This window comes from Belonocnema kinseyi, chromosome 7, assembly GCF_010883055.1.
Source record: "Belonocnema kinseyi isolate 2016_QV_RU_SX_M_011 chromosome 7, B_treatae_v1, whole genome shotgun sequence".
NCBI classification, from domain to species: domain Eukaryota; kingdom Metazoa; phylum Arthropoda; class Insecta; order Hymenoptera; family Cynipidae; genus Belonocnema; species Belonocnema kinseyi.
In genome coordinates, this window is record NC_046663.1 from 70,909,234 (window position 1) to 70,915,398 (window position 6,165).

General features: G+C 31.6%; 1 long non-coding RNA gene across 1 annotated transcript in view; it reads right to left on the reverse strand.

The window, feature by feature from the left end:
• The window catches only part of LOC117176780, a 13,569-nt gene extending 8,001 nt beyond the window's left edge, over positions 1–5,568 (reverse strand). Inside the window, exon 1 of the long non-coding RNA XR_004467617.1 lies at positions 5,333–5,568. This is a non-coding gene — a long non-coding RNA (uncharacterized LOC117176780). The remainder of the gene's footprint in view (positions 1–5,332) is intronic.
• Between the last annotated feature and the right edge of the window lie 597 nt (positions 5,569–6,165).

A 6,165-nucleotide genomic window follows, 5' to 3' on the forward strand; every position in this document is an offset into this window, starting at 1 on the left:
AAATTTATCAAAAAATTATATACCAATGAAAATATGCATCTCCGGGAGTGGACCAACTTTTGTTTCAAACTTTTTCCTGTAAAATCAATTTCAAGAAATTTCGCCCGAGTTTCCGGCGACTTCGAAGCCGCCTGGCAACACTTTTGCATCCAGGTAAGTGCCTGGCAATGCGCAGGTACTATTTCTAATGTCAGCCCCTACATGTACACCAATTTTCAACCTTATCCGAGTCACGTAAGTTAACTGCGAAAAATTCGCACCTTTGACAGGTCGCCACAGGTGAACGTATCCACTCACACCTGCCAGGCACCCATTTTTACGTTCCTCATCATCAGAAGAACATCTCATGTGAAAATTGGCCTTATCCGTATCACGCTCCCATTTACGTTGTCAGCCCACGGTATACTAGGATCCAGCCGAGAATTTAGATTGAGTGTCTGTCATGCCTCACTCAACTTTCCTATTGTTAGAGATTGCAGTAGGTTGAAAGAAATTAGCAAACATTAGGGAATTTCATGTTAATATTGTGAATTCGGTTCTTTACATAACGATAAGACAATTAAAAAAAGAAAGAAGAAAATCGGTTTCCGTTCAATTTCTGGATACACCTTTTTTCTCTCTTCTCCGATTGTACGACCAAAAATACTGAAAGAAAAAGATGCTGCCCCCAAAATTGGAAACTGTTGAATGGGAAAAGTATGGAATTTCCATTTATTTTATTTCCAATTTATTATTTATTTAATTTATTAATTAATTAATTCATTCATTCATTTACTCATTTATTTATTTATTCATTCATTTCATGATTTTAATTTCATGGTGGCAAGTTTAAATTTAAAACTCTGCAATCAGAGAGAATCATAATTTTCCTATCTTTTTTCTTGAATCATTTTTTTTTCAAATACAACTGCACGCGTCACAATAAATGTGTTGTTTTGGTCAGAATTATGAACTATTTTGATTCAAGATTCACATCATTTGGTTCACTTTCATTGCTTTTCATTCAAAAAATTAAAATATTATTAACGGAAAGCGGAGGAGCCTTCTTTTTCGAGTTGGGGACCTAGCCATAGAATTATAAAATTAAATGGCACAATGTGTACTGTTTATACTATGTTAAAATTTAATAAAAATTATAAATATTTTTCCAATCGATTTACAAGATGGAGTGTTTGCGAAATAAATCCATACTAATGAATTTCATCTTCAACGCCCCCCCCCCCCCCCCCCCCCCCCCCCCCCCCCCCCCCCCCCCCCCCCCACAGCGCCCCAAATATGAGCCAAAAATAAAAAAACTACATTTTTTACGTTCATTATTGTTAATTTTTAGCAAATATCCGTCGTCTTTTTCATACAAATAATTACTAGTGGACAATTTGAATATTTCCCATTACTTTTTAGACAATTTTCAATTGTTTACAGAAATGTAAATTATTTAAACAATAAATTAATCCCAAAAAATGGAACAAACAATCGTATTTTCTGATTGAAATGTAATGGTTTGTCATTCTTTGGAGTAGCACATTTTTCTAAAAACATTATATCACCATTTAAGCAATTATTTATTGTTTTTTTTTTCAAATTTCTGAACATTGAGCTAGAGATGTCCACGTTTTCTAAATTGTTATCCTATGCTACGTTTTGTTGAATAATTACATAATTTTGATACATTTCTTTTAATGTTTAATAAATTTCTATTCGTTTAAACAATCCTAATTTGCTCAATTAGTTTGTTTACAGTAACTAGATAGTGTATTACCTGATTGTATAGCGTATACAAAGAATAGATGACCCACCTTCTAATTGTTTAAGCAAATAGAACTTGTTAAAATAATTATTTTTTGAAAAATACTTTTTAAATCGTATTTTCTGAGTCAAACATAATATTTAATGCTAGCGAGGACCAGTAAATTCTGCTAAAATCTTAATTTTATTGTTTTTGCAATTAATTATTGACTTTTAAAAAAATTTATGTCAAATTACGTATGGATGGTTTACATCAAGGAAATAACGCCAAAAACAAACAGAAAACAACATCTACAAAAAATTGCTTAGAATAACAATGTAGAACAATTGGACATCTCTGCCTCACTTTTTAAAATTTTTGAAAATAAAAAATAAATAATTGTTTAAATAATTACATAATGTTTTTAGAACAATTTTCTACTCCAAACAATGACAAACAATAACATTTCAATCATAAAATACGATTCTTTTCTACATTTTTTGGGATTAAATAATTGTTTAAATAATTTGCATTTGCTTAAACCATTGGAAATTGTTTTAAAACTCATGGAAAATTCCATACTATTTCCATTTAACAATTTCCAATTCTGGGCGCAGCATCTTTTTCTTTCAGTGTTTTGTATCGTACATTCCGAGAAGAGAGAAAAAAGATGTATCCAAAAATGGTACGGATTAACCGATTTTCTTCTTTCTTTTTTTAATCGTCTTATCGTTATGTAATGAACCGAATTCACAATATTAACATGAAATTCCTTAATATTTGCTAATTTCTAATTTCTTTCAACCGACTGCAATCTCTAACAATAGGAAAGTTGGGTGAGGCATGACAGGCACTCTATCTAAATTCGCAGCTCGATCCTAGGCTTACAATGTTTTAAGTATCGTCGAAAAAATGACACTCTAGACGACCTGCTGTCCCATAGCCAGCTAGAGGGCCCACGAACTATGTTCGCCATGAGCACACTCATGGTGGCGATTTGCTACTTCCCAGGCGCAAAAAATGCATCAGTTTTCAATTAATTGCAATAAAACAAGAACCAGGCCATTTTTCGAAAAAAGTGCTCTGAGAGGTTCTGCATTTACGCATTTATAGTCTGTGGTTGAAATATGAAATTATATAATTCAGAATTGTAGGAGAAAAACTTGTCAGAGTAATACATTGGCTAATTTTCAAGTCTGAGGAAGCGCCTTAAGGGGTACGAAAAAGCTGATCAGTTGGCAAGAAGCGGCGCAGCAAGTGAATACATTGAACCGGAGCGGACGAAGGGCTGGGTGCGGATGTAGCACCGGGAATACTGGTATCGAAGCCAGGGTTGTTGAAAAGCGAAAGCCATCTTAGACTATGCACACAGGTTGGACAGAGCCAGAAAAATCCTGGAATTGCCTAAGAAAGACATAAGGGCAATGGTTTAGACTTTAAATACTTACAGGGCACAACCACGTGAACTATCATATGCTCAAAATGGGTTACAACCCCGCGATCAGTGGTTGATAAACTGGGCTTCATGAAGAGCACCGGAATCACCTACTCAGCGCCAATAGTTAAGGTTGTGACACAATAGGCTTTATAGCTTGAGCGCCAGGGTGGCCCACCGGGGCATCCGGCCGCCCATAAACTAAACTAAACTAGCTTGTATAAAACGTCTTATTCAAATTCACGGTTGCAAATCGTCCCAAAGTAGACTAAAAAGAAAAATATTCTAAACATCCTGACGAGAAAAATAATCTGCCATGAAGATCTAAGTGCGAAAAAGAACAAAATTTCCAACGGGAATTATTTTCTCTAACATAAATAATTTTTAAGACTAAAATTGGAATATCTCAGTAAATTTCTTGGATATCTACCAAACTTCGTGGATATACAGAGTTCATCAAAGTACAAAGATTCAGTAAGTTTGGAAGATAATATTTCGGAAGTAGAATAAATTCGCTATAATCGAATTTAAAAGAATACAGTGAAAAAAACGCTTAACAAGAAAGTCGTCTACACGCTATAATAAAATTCCTATGGTTTCAAAACTTTGACAATCACATATCGTTTCATGGTTTTACATATTAATGAAGATGAAATAAATTTGCAATTGCATCCTTTGAGAGAAAAAGAAGAGTTTCCAACATGCAGACGCACCTGCAACCAAACCCAATCAATGGATTTCGATCAAACTTTGCATAAATATAATAAAGAAGGTTTCGCTTTCCCGCTTTTTCAGAAGAAAGTTATCCATAAATAGATCATAGAGTTAAATTCGAATTGATCAAAAATGTACTATTTTTAACATGCAGACGCACCGATAGCCAAAACCAATCGATGGATTTCGATATGCCTCTGTTTCAGAAAAAAAATGATCCACAATTATAACACAGAGTTAGATTTGCATTTATACAAAAAATTAACAATTTTCAAAATCTGCAGACTAAAACTTATGGTAGACTAATTATACTGATGTTTACCAGATTCTTGGAGAAAATTGTTGAAATTCATTATTATGTGAGTTTGAATGATATTACTTCAAAATTGGAATAATCCACAATGAATGTGGATTTTTTATTATTACTAAAAAAAAGAATGATTTTTCAAGAAAAACATTATTTGTGAAAAAACACCGTCAAGTACGTAAATCAATTTTAATATTTTATTTATTTATGTTAAAGGTGATCAAAGTTCTGAAATAAAAAATAAAGCCAAATACAAAAAGTAAAAACTTTATCAATGGAATTTTTTTTGTGAAAATGAATTAATTCGATGATTTTTTTGTCGTTTAATGAGGCAAATAAATGCTATAAATGTTCGAGGAATAAAAAAAGGAAAAAAATACTTGGAGGGCCTGTAATATAATAATTTATTATTATTGTTATGTTGCATATTTGTATTTATTACTTACAGGCAATAATCAGCCCATCAAATTATTGAGTTTCTTTTAAAACATCAATTTATTTTTTCCAGAAAACAAAAAAACTGTTTATTAATCTAATTCAGAACACGAATATTGATAAATTTTCAACTGTTCGTACTGGATTTTATCTTTTGAATTCAGAACCTTGATTATCCTTGAAATAAATAAATAAAATATTATTAATTTTATTATTTATATAATTATTTTGCAAATATTTTAGAAGGATATTTTGATTTATTATGCAAATAAGAGACATTACAATAAAGATTTTATTAAAAATATTCTTTATTATAAAAGAAGTTTGGAATTATTTTTTAAATGTTAACTGGAGAAACAAAAGCACAGTATAAATCGAAGTCTGGGATGAAAATTCCAAGATAAAGAACATCTTTATTTAATTTTCAATGTCCTTTGGAAAAAATAATGAAAGTCCTTTAAATTTCATGACGGTATGAAATAATAAATTTCCAAAATTTAGTGTTGCTAACAAAAATTACTAAAATTCTATAAAACAATTCATCAAGGATAAATAAAACCAATATAAACTGAAAATTGGGGCCAATCTGTAAATCTTGGATCTTTAGAATCATGACGTTTTCAGCAAACAGTGCCAGTACTTTTCCAGTCAAGAAAAAAATACCGAGAGGCAGAAACAGAATTTAAAAACCTGTTTTTTGTTGATCGTTTCTCACCTGACACTGGGTAAAAACGTCGGGGAGTTGCCTTGACAGTCTAAAATCTTGCTCCTCATGGACACATAAGTCTGAAAAAAGCCGTTGAAAATCAGTATTTTGATCCCAAATAAAAAAATTGCAAATTAAGAAGCTTCTCGTGCCAAGTCACTGATAAAACACGTATGAATATTTTATTTTTAATTTTTTTATTAAAATTTTTAGTGAGCGCACAACGAGTCTCCGGTGAAGACTACGAATGTTCCGGTGATTCTGAGGCTTTTACGAAGCACGTTCACCTGCTCCCTTCCATTCGCTCGAGAGTTTATGTCAAGGGGGGATTTTGGGCTTTCTACATCTTCATTTCTCTTTTTGAAGTTTGCAAGAAAAAATGCATTTGGGGGCCCCTTTCCGCATTCCAAATTAAATTTAAGTGCAGATTTTGATTTGATATTAAATCTTTCAATATGAATTTTAGTTTTATTTTTGCGCTGCATTTTAGTGAATGTAATCATGTAGATACGTGACTTTAATCGCGAACTTAAAATTAATTCTGAAAAAAAACAGACAGGAAAGAATTTTTCTTTCTTTTGCTTTGTAAAGAAAATTCTCATTTTTGTTGCTAAGTTCACGCTATATGTCGAAGCTAACATTAAGTGAGCTCTGAAATATGAAATAAGTCATGTAAAAAGTATGAAGTATAATGTGAATAATGTTAATATTGAAGAGAGAGTATATTTTTAAAGGGACATAATACACAATAATATGCTGTTTGATTCTATTAACCGTATGTGTTACTCAATATTTCATTAACTAAACTTACAATAAAATAATTTACAAAGTAAAATTTATTT